Consider the following 19,569-nt stretch of genomic DNA (forward strand, 5'->3'; position numbering starts at 1 on the left):
TTTGGTTCTATAAAATGTATATACCAGTTGCAGTGTGTGAATTTGAAAAGGGGGCATAGCTAGGGGTGGATTGTGAGCATTTCTAAAAGTTATATGCATTGTTATAGAATACACCTCATTCACACACAACTTAGATGCAGGCATTTAGGCCTGGTTTTAACTAGCCTAAATTGGTGCTCCTAAATTATTTGACACATATAGGTGCTAAGCACAATTCTATAAAAGGTGATTGCACCTTATTGAATCATGCTGAGTCATCTAATCTGCACCAATATTTTGGGGCACTATATGTAGAATTTGGGACATAGTATATATATGACAAATATCAGTGTGGACATTTATGCCTGTTCTAGAGCTGATGCAGAGGTCTGTAGCTACCACTTACACCACTGTTTTATAAAGGAAAGTATGTGCCTACCTTTCTTTATAAAATAACATCTAACTAGGAAGCATCTAACCCTCCTATCCTAAGTGCCTCCTTGTGCATTTAAAATGCATTATTTGCCTACTAATGCTGTAACACAGCCTAGTACATAAGGATAGCCATACCGGGATAGACCAATGGTCCATCTTGCCCAGTATCCTGTTTACATTAGCCAATCCAACAAAAAAGTACCAGGCAGAAACCCAAATAGTAGCAAGAGTTTATGCTTCTGATCCCAGGGATAAGGGACTATGATGGACTTTTCCTCCAGAAACTTGCCCAAACCTTTTATAAGCCCAGCTACACTATCCGCTATTACTACATCCTCTGGCAATGAGTTCCAGACTTTAACTATTCTTTGAGTGGAAAAAAAAAAAATCCTCTCATTTTTGGAACTTCATTGAGTGTCTCCTAGTCTTTGTACTTTTAGAAAGCAGGAAAAATCAATTCACTTTTACCCATTCTATACCACTCAGGATTTTGTAGAGCTCAATCAAATCCTCTTTTAGTTGTCTCTTTTCCAAGCTGAAAAGCCCTACCCTTTTTAGCCTTTCCTCATACGAGAGAGTTCCATCACCTTTATCATGGTTGCTCTTCTTTGCACCTTTTTTAATTCCACAATTTTTTTTAATTTTTTTTTTAGATATGCTAACCACAACTTAAACCAATACTCAAGGTGAGGTCGCACCATGGAGCAATAGAGAGGCATTACAAGGGGCCACTGAAAAGTTCTCAGCCCAACCAACAAAGGGCTCCTTTTACTAAGCTGCGATAGCGTTTTTATCACGCGCAGAATTGTAGCACGCGCTAAACCCGCGCTACGTGGCTAGAACTCATGCCAGCTCAATGCCGGCATTAGGTTCTAGTGCGTGCGGTAATTCAGCGCACGCTAAAACCGTTATCGCAACTTAATAAAAGAAGCCCAAAGCTGGGACAGTCTCCATCGAGGGCTATACCCTTAGTCCAGTGAATTTCTACTTTTTTTTTGTTCCTTCGGAAAAATATGGAATGAAAAAAAGTGGAAAATCACTGGACTAAGGGCCTCTTCTATCAAACTGCGCTAGCTGTTTGTAGGGCGGAGAGCCGCGCTGAATGGCCCCTGCTGCTCCCGACGGTCATAGAGTTCCTATGAGCGTCGGGAGCAGCGCGGGCCATTCAGCCCAGCTCTCTGCACTAAAAACTGCTAGCGCAGTTTGATAGAAGAGGCCCTAAGTGTACGAGCCCTCGATGGAGACTGCCCCAGCTTTGTTGGTTGGGCTGAGAACTTTTCAGCGGCCCCTCGTTCAATATTCTTCATCTTAGTTACCATCTCCTTCCTAATAATGTCTAGCCCTCTGTTTGCTTTTTTTTGGCCTTCGCCGCATGCCAGACAGATTTCAGCGTAAATAAGCCCCTACATTTAGACTTGAAGTAACAGACGGTGAAATGACTTGCCCCACATCAGGAGTGACAGTATGAAAAGTAGTGAATCCATTCATAGGGGCAGAGCTAAAGCACAGCTGATAATGAAGAACGTAAGAGGGCTCCAACTCCTATATGCTTCTTACATATATTTTCATCACTTTCAAGTAAGATTTTGAGAATTTCAAAACAGCAGAACAAACTGTTCCTGAATATTCTCTTTTATGAAGAAATCTAATGGGAGCAGAGTCGTTAACAGCAAATTGTAGTTATCTAAGCATGTGATTATGCATGAAAAATGCGACATGGTGTATATGAAAAAATGAGACCTGCTTGACTGCTTTGCAATTAAATGACATAATGTTTTCCATTCCCAACAAATTATTTGCTTTATGTTTTTCACTTTTCTGCCTGACAACTCTGTACTATGGGTCCAATCTAAATTACTTGGGGTATTTCTTGTTTTTCACACACTGTCACTTATCATGAAATTATAATTCTAGGAATTTTTCTTATATACAATACTAATTAATAAGAATGTGAAAACTAATTAAGCCAAGTCAAAAACAAAATCCATGGATTTTTCAGACTGGTTTGAAAACTCGTTGGGGGGGGTCAATATTAGGAATAGTTTAAGCGGGCAGGAGAGGCTGCTGCCCATTTACAAAACACTGAACAGACCATCCCCGGATTTTGCTGTAAATGGTACCGTCACGTGATTGACAGGCAATCGTCAGACACTTTTAAGTTGACCACCAACAACAGTGCCGGTTAGAGAATCTGGCCCTAAATGCTTAGTTACCCTGTGGAACTCATTGCTGGAAGATGTGATAGAGGCACATTGCTGGAAATAAAATCCATAAATAATTATTTATTTAATTTTCTATACTGTTCTCCAAGGGGAGCTCAGAATGGTTTACATTTATTTTATTCAGGAACAAAAGCATTTTTGGTTCATAGACAGTAACGCGGAAGACAAAGGGGCACGCCGACAACTGAGCGCAAGACGGAGGTGCGTGCCGAAGAGAAAGACTGTTTTTAGGGGCTGCGGTGGGGGTTTTTTGGGGGGAGCCCCCCCCTTTACTTAATACATATCGTGGCGGCGTTGTGGGGGTTTGGGGGGTTGTAACCCCCCACATTTTAGTGAAAACGTAACTTTTTCCCTAAAAACAGGGAAAACGTTAAGTTTTCAGTAAAATGTTGGGGGTTACAACCCCCCCAAGCCCCCCACAATGCCCCCACAATGCGGCGCGATCTGTATTAAGTAAAGTGGGGGGGTTCCCACACACACACCCCGTCGTAGCCCCTAAAAACAGTCTTTTTCTTCAGCGCGCGCCTCCGCGCTGCGCTCAGTTGTCTGCTCGCGCCTTTGTCCCGACTCGCTTTTGACCTGACACCGCATTTTTCCCTGTCTGTCCTGGTGGACAATGGGGGTTTAGATGACTTGCCCAGGTTTGAACCCACAATCTTAGGGTGCTGAGGCCGTAGCTTTAGCCACTGCACCACACTTTCCCCCGATTATTAAGGTAGACCTGATGAAAGTCACTGCTTATACCTGGGACTAAGGGCTCCTTTTACGAAGGTGCGCTAAGCATTTTGGTGCACACCCCGGATTAGCGCGCGCACTAATCTACCGCCTGCTCAAAAGGAGGTGGTAGCGGCTAGCGCGCGCAGCCATTTAGCGAACACTATTCCACGCATTAAGACCCTAACATGCCTTCGTAAAAGGAGCCCTAAGTAGCACGGAATCTTACAAAAAAATCAAAAATAGGGAATGGAGGGAAAATAGTCAAAAAACAAACAGCTTCACACCATCAATAATGCTACAACCGACACAGCTGTACACCAAATTAGTTTCACAAATGAAAGAAAAAGCCTCAGATAACTGGAGAGGTGAACCCACATTCTACCACCAACAAAAAATTTTGTTGATGTGAAAATCAGCGAGGTGAAAAAACTTATTCCTCAATGCAAACTTATTCCTCGATTCAAACTTATTCCTCGATGCATATGGATCTTTAACTGCCCTTTTAAGGGCTAAATTTTACTGTTTTCTTTGTCTAAGTTTACCCCCTCCCAGTGTTTTTTGTCCTTATTTGTTCTCTTATCTTATGAATATTGTAGTTCTTACCCTTCTTTCTTCCTGTTTCAAAGTTTGTTAGTGATAACTATCCCCCACTACTGATTTGTAATCTTATGCTTTGCCTCTTGTCTTTAATTGTTGACTGTTGTTTTTTTACAATTGTAAACTGCTTAGAAATTTGAAACCTCTTAGAAATTTGAGTAAGCAGTATAAGAAATTTTTAAATAAACTTGGAAAATTACCCCCTCTTTTACAAAGCCACGTGGCAACAGCCCCAAAGCCCTTTAAATCTCTATGGGCTTTGGAGCCGTTACCGCGCGGCAGCTGCTAGTGTGGCTTTGTAAAAGAGGCCCCTAGCGAAAAACTAATTATTCAAAAAATGACAGATATAATTTCACATGGATATTTAGTCCCAATAATAAAGTCCACCGGCATGGAATTTTACTACATTTTGGGTTCTGCCAGGTACTTGTGACCTGGATTGGCTACTGTTAGAAACAAGCTAGATGGACCTTTGATCTAACCCAGTATGAAAACACATGTTCTTATGTGGGACACATTTTCCAGGAAGCTGAAATACCACAAAGGTAAAAATCCTTAATGCAAGTTTGCAAATGAAAAGGTAATCCCAAGAAGTATGAGAAAAGAGAAATTCAATTGCAAACATGGTGTAATTCTTGATATGAGGTGATGCATGAGCCAAATTAATATTTAACATTTGGGAAAAATGTCTGAAATGTGGACATGCACTAAAATTCAAACAGTAAAAGCAGATATACACCTTAGTACAGAAGGATATGTTGAGATCCAGCCTAGGAGAGTTATGTTTAGATTCTATAATTAAGATCAGGAATGTATGGCAGCTTTAGTTTTTACAAACAAAAATTAGCCCATAAAAAAGAAATGTATCTTTATTAAAAGTCTCCATGAAGATAAAAAAATATCAAAATTATTAATATCAAAAATTGTCAAAAATATCAGTTGAAAAGCATGAATTCTGGAAAAAGACTCAACACGGCCATGATTTGGCTAGAGTCAAGAAATCGTGTTACGCTGCTCTTATCACAATCCCACAATGTCGGTGGAAATGATAAATGAATCACTCAGAAACACATATCACATTAGTCACAGAGTCATCTTTAGGCCTGAAACAGAGACATGCTAGTATGCCAGAAAAAAATGAAAGGCAGCTGAGTGAAACTGACAGCTAGAGGGAAGATGTGCAAATCTAAAAGCACCTTTGCTAGACTTTCAGATAGAATGGTAACCACATTAATTTAAGTCCTGGGGATTAAATTAATAGACATATTCAGTGCGCCATACATATAGCAACAACAATTTATTATTTCCATAGTGCTACCAGGCACATGCAGCACTATACATTGGACATGCAAGAGATGGTCCCTGCTCAAAAGAGCTTACAATCGAATTATGACAGACACACAGGACAAAAGGGGGGGAAAAAAGCAGTGTTGAATACATGAAAAACAGTCACCATGCCAGAGCTGTCCATTTAGTACAAAAATAAATATCTATCTTTCCCCTCATTAAAAGGTGTCATGTATGCAGGTAAATTAGGGAAATCCCTTTTCTTCAAATTCACTGAGATTTGGAATAACTTCCCTGCCCCATTGCTGAACCTAGGCTCATTCCAATTATTCCGAAAGCATCTGAAAACCTGGCTTTTCTCCAAAATGTAAAGCTATCTATTTAAAATGTAAAGCTAGCTATCCTCTTCATAACCTCTAATTTCTTATTATGTCCTTCCCTCATTTATTGAATTACCTATAAACCGTGTCGAGCTCTATCTTTATGGAGATGATGCGGTATACAAACTTGAGGTTTAGTTTAGTTAGTTTATTTATGTTATCCAAATAGTGGCTTTCAGCTGCTGTCTGCACAAATTTTAAGTCCATCCTAGTTCTGCTCAGATATTTGGCCTCTAATTCCATAAAGGTGAATACCCAACTGTATGATTAGCATGCAAATTTGCACATACAAATTATAGAGTAAGGTCAGCTGCAGGCATAATAATGAGCTGATAATTGATGTTAACCAGCAATAATTGGCATCATGTGTTAATTGATGCTAATTGCCACCAATTAGCATTACACACGCAACTGATCTTAGATGATACTCTATAAAATCTGCATGCAAAATCCAACTGATAGAGAGGTACATGGACCAGAAACATGCATGGGTGGGAGTTGGGGCATGCCCAAAATACGCATACTGTAATGCTCCTATCTACAATTAGGCCGACGCTCTTTACCTCAGTGTTTCTAAAACGAGGAACAGGGCTCAAACTAGTATAAAACGCAGGTTGGTTGGTTAAAAGTGTTGAAAGAACAGCCCAGATTATACCTGCTTTGAAGAAATTGCGTCGGCTACCGATTACATTTCGAGTTCAACATAAAGTAATTCATCAAACTGTCAACTGCCAAGCACTATGGTACTTTATTAATGTGATTGGTACCTTATCAGCCTAACAGAGCTTTGAGATCTGAAAATCAGCAGTTGTTGGAACTGATAATGTGAGGTAGATATGCTGAAACTAGAGCCACTACTTTTTTTTTTTTTTGGTACTGCAGGTATTAAGTTATGGTGGGACAGTTATGGCTGTGTTCTGACCGGTTAAGATTTTTTAAAATTATTGAAAATACAATTGCTTCTTACATCATTTTTGTGAAATGTTCAAGGTTTTCAGTGGCGCAGTGGGTTATTTTAAGAGTAGTTATTAAGATTTTGCTTTGTGATATTTATGCCTACGTTTTTATGTTCGTACTCTGTGAACCACCTAGTTGTAGGTGATATATAAATTTTGAAAATAAATAAATGAGCACTTATACCAGCATTTGACCTGGCGTTAAGTGCTCACGCTGCTGCCTAAAGTCAGGTATGTAAATGCAGACTTATGGTAGTATTCTATGATGGCAATTCCACACAGAAAGCCATTATAGAATTGGCACTTATTGCCCAAAAGTTTTGGCGCCTAACTTTAGGCGGCCTTTCTTGAATTTATCCCTACTTCGATAAGATTTGAAATCTATGAATAATAAGACAAAGGCTGTGTCTAAATTCAAGAAAGCGAGGTACAGGCAGGTAGATGATGCAAATGGGCAGACTGGATGGGTCATTTGGCTTTTATCTGCCATCATTTATTTTATTTATTTATTTAAAAATCCATGCAAACACAGAAAAAACCGAAGATGAGGTAGGAGACATCCACACACCAGGAGAAAGGGAGAGAACACAGGAAGACGTCCTCCCATCTGAAGAGCCGAAAACTATTTCAAGAGTAGCACTGGAGGAAGAAGACTGGCCTTATACCATAGATGTGGACTTACGACCCCTGAGAAACCCCCGAATAAAGAAGATGGGGATCATCGTAGGTGACTCCATTATACGTCACGTGGACAGCCACACCGCAGGAGGAAGAGAGGACAGAATCGTCACCTGTCTGCCTGGAGCAAGAGTGAAGGATGTGGCCAACAGGATCTCCAGGATAATAGACAGCGCAGGGGGAGAGGATACTGCTGTGCTCATCCACGTGGGAACAAATGATGTGAGCGGACGGAAGTATGACAGGGAAGAGATGAAGGGCCAGCTCCGCTCACTTGGAAGACAACTGAAGATCAGGGAGGTGAAGGTGGCCTTCTCCGAGATCCTCCCAGTACCAAGAGCGGATGGAAAGAGACAAGGGGAATTGCAAGCTATTAACGCCTGGATGAGACGATGGTGCAAAGAAGAAAGCTTTGACTTCGTGCGCAACTGGACGGCATTCTGGGGAAAAAGCAAGTACTACAGAAAGGATGGACTACACCTCAACAAGGAAGGAGCAAGAGTATTGGCAGGCAACATGAAGAAGGCCATCGAGAAGGCTTTAAACTAACAAATAGGGGAAAGCCGACAGTCGACCACCAGTCGATGGCACGGACGACAGGATGCCCCGATGAAGAAACCATGGGCTACTACTCATACACAGGAGGGGACGACCTCACAGCAAATAAGGAAGACAAGGCAGGAAGGGACAACTCAGACACAGGAGGGGATGACCGTACAGCAAACAAGGGAGACAACACTGGAGCGGTTAAGGAAACCTTGAAAGAAACAGTAGAGACAGTAAAGAGTAGGAAGTCCAAAAAGGTAACACGAAGAGAACTCAAATGTATGTATACGAATGCTAGAAGTCTAGGAAACAAAATGGGGGAACTAGAGACAATAGCAAGACATGATAAGTTGGAAATCATTTGCATAACAGAAACATGGTGGAATGAAGAAAACAAATGGGACACAGTGCTACAGGGATACAAACTATATAGAAGAGATCAAGTAGGGCAGAAAGGTGGAGGTATTGCCCTATATGTTCAGGAAGGAGTAGAATCTGTTGAAGTGGCTACGACGGAAATGAAAGAGAAGCTAGAGTCCCTCTGGATCAAGATTCTTGGCCAAAACAGCGCAGACACAAAAATTGGCCTTTACTATCGTCCCCCAGGACAGGCGGAGGAAACTGACTCAGAAATGATAGAGGAAATCAAACAAGAATGCAAGACGGGCAATGTAATAATATTGGGAGACTTCAATTTCCCGAGGATAGACTGGAAACTAGGAACCTCCAACTGCGGCAAGGAGGCCAAGTTCCTGGAGGCGCTAGGGGATTGCTTCCTGGAACAAATGGTAAAAGAGCCGACAAGAGGCAACGCCACCCTGGACTTGGTACTAAATGGCCTCACGGGTCCGACAAAAGAAGTAGAAGTTACGGTACCGCTGGGGACGAGCGATCACAATGTGATCAGCTTTAAGCTTGACATCGGGAATAGAAAACATGCCAAAACCTTAACCAAAACCTTAAACTTTAAAAAGGGCAAATACGATCACATGAGAGCCATGGTGAAAAAACGACTCAAGAAAAAGGTGGACAAACTTGAAACGGTAGACCAGGCATGGTCCCTACTGAAAAATACTATCACAGAAGCACAAAATCTCCACATTCCGAGGATCTCCAAAGAGGGGAGAACAAAAGGTAAGGGAGAACCGGCATGGCTTACCAGACAGGTGAGGGAAGCCATAAAAGAAAAGAAGGACTCTTTCAAAAAATGGAAACACATGAAAACAACCAAAGCATGGAAAAAACATAAAGATGATCAGAAGAAATGTCACAAGGCGGTGAGAGATGCCAAAAAGGACTATGAGGAAAAATTAGCGCAAGAGGCCAAAAACTTCAAACCCTTCTTTAGATACGTGAAAGGGAAAAAACCCACAAAAGAGGCGGTGGGACCCCTGGACGACCAGGGAAGAAAAGGGTACATCAAAGAGGATAAACAAATTGCAGACAAACTAAATTCCTTCTTTGCGTCCGTCTTTACGGAGGAGGATACCGCAAAAATACCAGAAGCAGTGAAAGTGTTTAGTGGAGTAATAGAAGACAGCCTCACCACAGTTGAAGTGGAGTTGGACCAGATATACTACCAGATCGACAAACTTAAAAGTGACAAATCCCCTGGACCGGATGGAATTCACCCGAGAGTTTTAAAGGAATTGAAGGTTGAAATCGGAGAGCTATTGCAAAAACTTGCCAATCTGACAATCAGAACTGGACAGATACCAGAAGACTGGAAGATAGCGAACGTTACGCCAATTTTCAAAAAAGGATCGAGAGGGGAACCGGGCAACTACAGACCTGTGAGCCTTACGTCTGTCCCTGGAAAGATGGTTGAAGCACTGATCAAGGATAGCATAGTGCGGCACCTAGATACACACGACTTGATGAAACCCAGTCAACATGGGTTCAGGAAAGGGAAATCATGTTTAACGAATTTACTTCAATTTTTTGAGACCGTGAACAAGCAAATTGATAGTGGAATGCCGGCTTAGACTTAGTCGTACAGCATGTATAACACATGGAGGGGGAAGAAGACAGATGCCAGACCAGGGGCAAGGAAGGAGGGAGGGAGAGAAAGGAAGTAGAGAAAATGCCAGATAATGGAGGGGGGAGGAATAGATAGAAGAGGAGAGCAGAGAGGTGCCAGGGTATAAGGGAAGGGAAACTAAGGAGACAGATGCTAGACCAAAGGGAAAGGAAGGAGAGGAAATGCCAGAGCATGGAAGGGGAGGGAGAAAAAGAAAATCCAAAACGATTAGCATCCAGTGTGACTGATTAGAAGTTTTGTACGCTGGGCGGTTACCTGTCAGTTGCTGTGGCCCTCGGGGTGTGGCAGGCAGTCTGCCACCTTCACGAGCTCTCTCTCCAGTCTGGGCCCATCTTCGTTGCCCGGTAACCCCAGCGAAGAGGCACTGAGGTAGGTAATGGGTGGGAGATGGCAAAGCATCCTGTTGTCTCCACAGTAACGGCCCGTAAGTGAATTGAACTCAGGCCGCGGGGCTCTAACACGACACATACTGGCTTCCCTTCTCCTCCGAAACAGGAATGACATCATTTCCTGTTTCGGATGCGAAGGGAAGCCAGTGTGTGCCATGTTAGAGCCCCGCGGCCTGTCACTTGCAGGCAAGAGGGTAGTGAGGGAATAGAAGGGAGGGAAGAAGACCTCACCAGACAGTTGGGGGGGGGGAGGGGTGGCCACGCCCTGCCCTTTTTGCTCCCCCCCCTAATGCTGGTCCTGGGGCAGGGAGACAGCCCATTCTCCTGCAATCCCCTGTCCCGTTGGCCCCCATACACAGCTTCAGGATGCCGTCTCTGAAAACGGGACTTTTCGACGTCCCAAAGCTATGCATGGGGACAACGGGACAGGGGAGCTGAAAAAGGGACAGTCCCGTTCAAAACGGGACGTATGGTCACCTTAGTCATAACTGACTGGTGACTGCCAACCTTTGGGGTGGCTCCTGTGGCCTCCCCCACTCTGATGCCCATGCTTCAGAGGCCGCGTGTTGGAGATCACTGAGCTTAAGGGCCTGAAGATGTGCCTTTCACAGTGAGGGCTCCTCACTTTATGCAACAAATAATATTCCCTCAGCTAGAATATACTACATTGCTACCTAGTGTCTATCACTAATGTTTACATGTTTAATTTACAATTTCATGTGTAAGAGAAAAAAAATATCCTTAAACTGTTCTATATACCAGATCGTTTACAAAGTACATTATGCCTACAGGAAAAAATGAAGAAGGGACAGTGTTCTTTATATATTTTTATGTCTCAGTCCAAGGCACAAGAAGAGAATGTCATAATTTTTTAGCTCATAAGCTAGTGCAGTGGAAATTCATCCCAAAATATTGTTATGAGTCAGGACAGCTGCAGCAGAAACATGAAAAGAATAAAAAAGTAAAATCTGCCACTCAGAACAGACAAAAAGACAGCATCACTATCAGAAAGAGGCTCTGGTAATAGATGCTTTTTAAAAAAAATTGTTTTGACTCAGTTTAAAGCTGTGGTACTTGGAGGGCCGCATAAAAACAGTAAGAGGGGCATAATTGAAAGGAACGTCTAAGTCCGTTTTCGTCTAAGTCGCAAGTCGTCTAAAGTAAAAAAAACAGCTTAGGACACATTTTCGAAAAATACGGCCAAATTTTTTTCCCTTTCAAAAATCGTTTAACTATACGTCCTGCCGATCTGATTGTCCAAGCCGCTAAATCGTCTATCTTTATACCATATTTTTGTCCAACTTTTCGTCCAAGTCAAAAACGCCTAGAACAAGCCCTGTTGGATGTGGGAGGGGTCTGCAAAGTGATGGACTGAATACCCAAACATGGCATCTAAATAGTGGGGTACATTAAAGGGCACTACTGTGAACTTCACAAAAAGGGTGCCATGTTTTCATCTCACTACATCTCCCTTATAGGTCATGGTGAACCCCCCCAAATCACTTCCAGAATCCCCTAGGCCCACTTATCTACCACCCTAATAGCCCTTATGGCTGCAGGAGCCACTTATATGCCAGTACAAAAGGGTTTTGGGAGTGTATAGGGGAGTGCACATGTTTCAGTATCAATGAAGTAATTCCAGGGGATTATGGGCATGGGGCCTCTTCTCTATGAGTCCCTAACCCACCCCCAAGATGACTTAAGCTGCCTCTGTGCAGGACGACTAGGCTTTCTTATGCCAGGCTGCCAGGTGATGATGTTCTGGAGGCTGAATTTTACAGGTGTGATTACGATTTTTATGGGGTTGGGGGGTCAGTGATCACTGGGGTAGTGTGTGTGTGGGGGGTCTGTATTATGTGTTTGCAGTGCTTATCTGGTGACTTTAGGTGGGTTTTTGTAACTTACATGGTCTAAGTCACAACGTCCAAGTTACCTCTAGGCTCTGTTGTAAAATTTTCTGTTATACATGCTGTACGACTAAGTCTAAGCCGGCATTCCACTATCAATTTGCTTGTTCACGGTCTCAAAAAATTGAAGTAAATTCGTTAAACATGATTTCCCTTTCCTGAACCCATGTTGACTGGGTTTCATCAAGTCGTGTGTATCTAGGTGCCGGACTATGCTATCCTTGATCAGTGCTTCAACCATCTTTCCAGGGACAGACGTAAGGTAGAAGAGAAGGAAATGTGTGTGATGCGAGGCCATGGGGTTGGGTGGGAAGGAAGGTAGGAAAGGAGAAGAGACAGATGCCAGAGCACAGGGGAAGGGGTGGAGACAGAAAAATGAAGAGAGATGAAGCTGAAATGAGAGCGAGAGTGGATACTGGATGGAAAGGGCAGAGAAGGTGAACAGTAGATGGCAGGGGTAGAGAGAGGAGGGACCGGTGCTGAATGGAAGTGTGGGGGAGAGGGTGGACAGATGCTGAATAGAAGTGTGGGGAGGAGGGCAGACATTGAATGGAAGGGGGTGAAAAATGAATGGATGAAATTGGGGGCAGGGCTAGGGTGGGATGGGGCGGGGCTGAATATTAATAGATGTCCCGTTTTGATGAAAAAAATAAATGGTCACGTTAGTTATGACTCTTCTCACCCATCTACCTCATCCTGGTGCTGTACTTTTAAATCTTCAGCAAAAAAGCCCCAATGAAAGCACAATGGTACTTCAAAGAAACACAATCAATGCTTATTGGGAAAAAGACTACACAGGAGAGGGACAAGAAACCTCCTACATACACAATCACTCAATATTAAAGACATATTAATGATGTGAATAGGGGTCCTCATTGTGAGGTGATATGCTCAGAAGAGAGGGTACCAGAACCCATTCAATTGCTTAAACAAGCCATAGGCCAAAAACAACCTGTTTTTAGCCGCACACCATCATCAGGTGCCCCTATTGTGTGCTCATACAGTGAATAACTAATATGTGCCAAAATAGTGATAAATTATGTTTATAATATTACTTTGAAACAGGAGGGCCTTAAGTGCCTGGGCCAATCAGAGGGTTAGGCCCCTCCCTGGTGCATCCCAAGATGCACCTGGAAGGGGCAGGCCCACCATTCCAGTGAAGGCGGGCCTGGCGGCCGGATGTAGGAAGGACTCGTCCAGCTGGTAATCTAAAAAGGTTAGGGGGTCCGGGTGGGGTTAGGGGGTTCCTGCTTTGGGTGGGGGATCCAGGGGGGGTTAGGGGAGTCCTGGTAGAGGCTGGGTGGGCTGCCTTTATGGGGGTGGGGTTGTCCGGCATGAAGGACTGGGCATTCTTCCTGCCAGTGAATTTTCAGGAAGGGGGGGCGGCAGGAGAAATTTGGCATCTCTCCTGCTGAAGAACTATCGGGGGTCTTGGTGGGTGCCGGGCAGGAGGAACTGGGCATCCCTCCTGTCGTGATCATTTGGGGAGTTGTGACGGGTGTTGGCAGGAGAGATTGAGCATCTCTCCTGCCATGATCATTTGGGGGGAGGGATCGCGGTTGGTGTCAGCAGGAGAGATTGGGCATCTCTATTGCTGCAAACATTTGAGGGAGTTGGCAGGAGAGATTGGGAAACTCTCCTGCTGTGATCGTTGCAGGGTGGGGGGTTGTTCCACAATTCTCTAATCAGCGTTTATGAAAGACGCCGGTTAGAGAATAATGCTTTTAGGTGAAAGACTGGTTCCCCCCACGCCTAAAAGGTATTGCAGAAAATAAACCCACCACTGCTCCCCAACTTCACAAAAAAAAAAAAACCCAAAATGCAAAACGCACATACTACTACACTTAATGTTCATCCCTGCAAACCCTATAATGCCGCAGGCCAGAATCGAACACTGTGATGACAAACTGCAGTTCCTGAAAATGCTGCTTGCAGTTTACTGCCCTGTTCTACAATCCTGCTGACCAAAGATAAGCCCTGAAGAAATTCCCCTCATCCACATTTCCAGCCCAGCCCCTTCCCTCTAAGCCTACCTTCCTACAATGCCCAGAGCTTGCTGAAACCTGGCATTCCTACCCTCCAATACCCCATCCCAACCACCTGTTCCATCAATCTTAATTGATCTATTCACTACCTTGTACACTAACTTAACCCTCTTCTTTCAATCCCATCCCTTACCCCTTGCTTGTGCAGGGCACAGCCAAGTTAATTCACCCATGGCCGAATCCATGAGCATCAGTTATTGTAGAAAAATGTCCAAATCATAGGTTCAGCCTAATTCAGCACAAAACACTTCCCCTTGAGATTTACACAAACTGCAGACAAATAGCATAAAAATCATCTAAAAATATATTTTAAAAATGGCAATTTGGATGTTTTAGCAAACAAAATATACAAATAGAAACATAGAAACATGATGGCAGATAAAGGCCAAATGGCCCAATCAGTCTGCCCATCAGCAGTAATCATTATCTATTTCTCTCTAAGAGATCCCAAGTGCCTATCCCACACTTTCTTGTATTCAGACACAGTCTGTCTACTAGAGCTGCCCAATTCATGATTCAAATCGATTCACTGATTCACTTTGGCTGAATCGATTCAAATTGATTTGTTTGTTTTTTCAAACTGGGCTCACCATTTCAGCACGGTTCTTTCGTGGCGTTCGCCGTCAATCTGCACAGGCCCACTCGGGCTTTCCCTTTGACTGAGTCCTTCCTTCTACTGTAAGTTCCTGTGCAGGAGTTCTCTCCCAGCCCCAATAATGCATTTTGTTTGCTTGTGGGAGATTGGCCCTGCCTGTGCTGCAAGTGAGCCAGTAGTTACTCTTTCTTCTCTTTCAGAGATTAGCTTCAGCGTCTCCCAGCAGCAACAATATAAATCTGCTGCAGCCCCTCCTGCCTCCTTGATTACCGTAGCTAAAAACAGAGCTCAGGGCTTTCTTTTCTAGTTTGCACCTTAGTGTCTCATTTACATCCCTCGCTGCCTGTTGCTTAAGTACGGAGGTTGGTCCCACTTAAAGAACCCATTGACTTTTACTGCGCTTTTTGTGTGTTCTTTTAAATTTACATAGAGCAGCAGAGCTAGCTACATAGTTTTTAACAGACTCGGCACTGCCCGTCCCTACAGCCTGTCTTTCTCTTCCGGTGCACTTTATACACAAATGAGGGAATGCAGAGGAGAAGGCTGGTAAAAAACTGGAAAGGTTAAGAGGAGGGGTTGAAAATGTTGGTAACAGAGAATGTTCCACAAATCCATCCATCCATTACCTTTACCCTGTTTGAAAAGTCAGGATTTAAGTTTGAATGTGAAAGTAAGAGAGAAAGCAGAAAAAGGATAAGTGGAAAAAGATGAGCAGAATAAAAAAGTTTAAAAAAAAGTGACAGAAATGAAGTGGGATCTGGGGCAAGGAACAGAAAATAAATATACTGTATAAGAAAGGTTAAGAGAAGAAGAATAAGAAGGGAAAGGAAATATAATAAAATGGGGGAGGGGGGGAAATGAATACATAAGGAAAACCTAAAAATAAAGAGACTAACATGAAGACAAAGAAAATAAAAGAAAGTTTGAAAATATTTTATTGAAATACATACAGGTTGGTATCTTAATGTGTCTTCTTTTAAATTATTTATGTTTTAATTGCTGCATTTCATTTTACCTGCTGTAACTTTTATGTCATTTTTATTCACACTGCATGTACTAATTTTTATGTTGTGAACCGCTTTGAACTTCTGGTATAGCAGTGTATAATGATAAAAAATTATTATTATTGTAGTTCTTACCATTTTACTCTCTGGTCCTGCTTGTCCCTGGTTAAAGCGTCCTTGGATGTATTAACTACCACTAAAGATGTCCAATAATTTTAAGTTTGTATTATACTCAATGTATGTTTTTATTATTATTGTACGCCGCCTAGAAGTTTGATTAGGCAGGATAAAAAATTTTAAAGAAACTTGAAACGAGTCTGCTAGGGCAGATGTCTGGCCCTTTTTATGACACTGGGAGAAAGGAGGGAAGGGTTCCATTGAGAGCACACAAGATATTCTGACACTATTTCTAGACAGTAGAGGACTCATAATCAAAATGAAAATATGTCTAAACACCTGCCTAAATCTACACTTGGACGATCAAAAAGACAGGTCGTCCAATGCCGATAATCGAAATGGGTTTTAGATGTATCTAAAAGCAGCTTAGGCCTTTTCACTGCCACTGTACTCCCAGAGTGAAAAGGGGCATTTTTCAAGGAGTGGTTAGGGCGGGAGGTGGACGGGAGGTGGGCCAACCTGGACTTAGTCGGCCTGCAATGATAATTGAAAGTTTGGCAGGTTGCCTGGATGGAACTTATACGTTTTGACTTAGACAAAGTGAAAATGGGTATAAGTTGTGGATTAGCCCTCCTATGGGGGGTGGCCTAAGGGATCTGGCCAGTCAGAATCTTAGGCCACTCCTAGTGCATCCCAGAATGCACTGAGAGATGGGCCTAAGATTTCGGTTGGCCCAGGTGCCTCTTCTATAGGCCTTAAGTGTATCCCAAGGCCTGGCCTGGCATCCAAAGCACCAGGCCTTAAGTGCATCCCAAGATGCATCGCAAAGGGGCAGGCCCGCTATTCGAGTGAAGGCGGGCCTGCCGGCCAGATGCAGGAAGGACCCATCCATCCAGCCATCTAAATTGGGGGGGTCTGGGTGGGATTAAGGGGTATCCAGGTAGGGGTGGGGGGTCCTATGGGGATGGGCTTGGATGGTCCAGGTAGGCTTTGGGGGTTGGGGGGTGTCTGCCAGGAGGGACTGAGAATCCCTCCTGCTAGCGAACCTTCAGGGAAGTGGGGGGTGTTGGCAGGAGAGATTAGGCATCTCTCCTGCTGGCAAACCTTCAGGGGAGTAGGGAGTGTCGACAGGAGAGATTAGGCATCTTTCCTGCTGGTGAATTTTCAGGGGGGGTCGAAGGGTGTCCGGCAGGAGAAATTGGGCATCTCTCTTGCAGCAATCGTTGTGGGGAGGTTTCAGCGAGTGCGGGCAGCAAGGATTGGGAACCCTCCTGCCGTGATCGTTGCGGGGGGAAAGGGGGGAACGATTCCATGATTCTCTAACCAGTGCTTATAACAGATGCTGGTTAGAGAATCATGGTTTTAGACAAAGGACTGGTCCCTCCTACGCCTACAAGGTCTTGTTTTGGACGTTTGGTGGTGGTCTGAGTGATTAAACGCCTGAATGTACAGCTAGGCCATTCTCGAAAAAAAAAAAAAAAACTCCTCATTTTGATGTTTTGGGGTTTTTTTTAGAATGGACATTTCCCTGTTGCCTACTTTGGTAGGGTTGCCAGATTTTCCAATCGGAAAATTCGGACCCCCTAGACCTGCCCCCAGTTCCTCCCAGTTCTGCCCAGCCCCACCCTATAATGCCCTAATCCCTCCTCCAGTCCCACCTTAGCCCCACCCCCTGCTGGCTGCTGTTGTCGCGCAGGGAGGAAGTCCACGCATGCGCGGACTTCCTCTCTGCCCGACATGATTTGAGGAGGCTTTTCAAAACCCAAAGTGCCGGGTTTTGAAAAGCCATCCAGACCCCCAGACATGTCCTCAAAAGGAGGACATGTCTGGGAAAATCTGGACACCTGGTAACCCTATAGGTGCCTAGCGCCTTAGGCCAGAAAGGGACTTAGACCTTTTTTTTATTATGCCCCTCCACATTTCTTGGAAGCTGCCACACTTCTGATGGTTGCCACAGCAGGACCTTCCAAAATGTAGCGCTGCAACACATACTGCTGGTACTATCCCCTCAAAAATAGGAAGTGACTTCAGAGATGGGTGCAATTGGCATCAGCATCGACAGAATGTATAGCAATATGGCATTATGAGATCTAGAAACCTCAGATTTCTGGATTTTCCTATATCCCATTATCTTTCTCCTTTGGAATTACTAAAAATGCATTTGAAAGATATACTTTGTTATATTCAATTAGAAATTTTTTCTCTGGATAACCTTTAAATGGTTTCAGAAGAGGGGGAGGGAGGGAGAAGATCAATTAGTGTCACCTGATAGTTTAAATATTTCTCAATTCCTGGAGTCATCGAAAGACTTTATAGCCAAAAGAGCAACATTGTTGGTCACCTTTAGGACTGAAATAGAAAAACAAGCCATTCGTAAATTATATTTTATAAATAAAAATGCCTTGTTTTGTGGTCCACAGATAAATGTCTTTCCAGACGTGTCTAAACAGACGCAATACAGGAGAAAAAAGCTCCTGCAACTCAAGACTCGAGTCTTGGCTGTGGGAGCATTATTTTTTCTTAAGTTCCCATGTAAGTGTTTAGTGACATATCAGAATACTAGATATATTTTTGTTGATCCAGCCCATTTAGAAATTTTTCTTCAAGATAAACCTTAAATAGATATATTGCCTGTAACTAATGCAGAGGTTGGGATTGCATGACATAGCATGTTTATCTGCCTGACTTAGAAGACTTTGGTATACTGTTTGTTCTTGTTTTCCTGGTGACTCCTACAGGTCAATCAGCCCCCATAATAATGTGGTCTTGATATTATATTTTCTTTGAGTCTGATGTATTTTCCTTGAATTTGTTTATTGCCTGAAGTTGTTATATGTTGTAACAAATCAATAAATGTATAATTTTTTTTTAAAAAAGGAAGTGACTTCAGAGATGGGTGTGATTAGCATCAGCATCGGCAGAATGTATAGCAGTACGGCATTATGGAAAGTCACATTGCATCTCTCCACTTTAGTGCCACTTCTGCACATCACAGAAAACAGTAGTGGCAGAGGAAACAGGGCAGAAAACAGGTGTGATATGCTTGTCAGAAGGAGGGGTGGGGGTGTACTGGGAGGCCAGACTCACGCTGCATAGTCAGATGATGAATTAGAATGGGGGGGGGGAAGATAATAGCTTATAGAGGGACAATGACAAACTACCCCCCATTTTACAAACCATAGTGTTGTTTTTAGCACCGGCCATGGCGATAACAGCTCCAAAGCTAATAGGAATTCTATGAGTGTCAGAGCTGTTGCCGCCGTGGCAGGAGTTTAAAAACATGCTACGGTTTTGTAAAAGGGTGTGGGTGTGTAATATTTCTAAATATAAACTAGAAAATGTTCATGTAATCCGTTTTACTAGCTAATTTTTTAACTATGTTAACTTTGACATGATATTGTCTTGGTTAAATAAAACATTTAAACTTAAAAAGCTGTGTGGTAGAAAGCAAATCGAATCGTATCAAATCAAAAAATTGATTCAATTAGCCAAGTCGAATTGAATCGAATCAAATTTTTTTTTTCCCCTGAATTGAACAGCACTACTGTCTACAACACCACCTCTTCCGACCACTTTATGCCATTTTTGGGACATTTTTATCTTTTGAAAACTTAATCTAATCTGAATATATGTATCACACTTGTCCAAAAATAGATTACAACAAAAATAGATTA

At 43.1% G+C, this 19,569-nt stretch overlaps 1 protein-coding gene across 7 annotated transcripts in view; it reads right to left on the reverse strand.

Moving 5' to 3' along the window:
• Positions 1-19,569, reverse strand: part of HNF4G (hepatocyte nuclear factor 4 gamma) — a 162,189-nt gene that overhangs the window by 130,938 nt on the left and 11,682 nt on the right. For 2 of the 7 annotated variants that reach the window (XM_033933465.1, XM_033933466.1), the window contains exon 1: positions 10,094-10,364. The exons of 4 other annotated variants lie outside the window; for them this stretch is intronic. The gene's annotated coding sequence lies outside the window, so the exon portion shown is untranslated. Of the gene's footprint in view, positions 1-10,093; positions 10,365-14,769; positions 14,987-19,569 lie in introns of those variants that run through there. One more of the 7 variants, XM_033933468.1, reaches the window with a different exon arrangement.

This window comes from Geotrypetes seraphini, chromosome 2 (assembly GCF_902459505.1).
Source record: "Geotrypetes seraphini chromosome 2, aGeoSer1.1, whole genome shotgun sequence".
Lineage (NCBI taxonomy): Eukaryota > Metazoa > Chordata > Amphibia > Gymnophiona > Dermophiidae > Geotrypetes > Geotrypetes seraphini.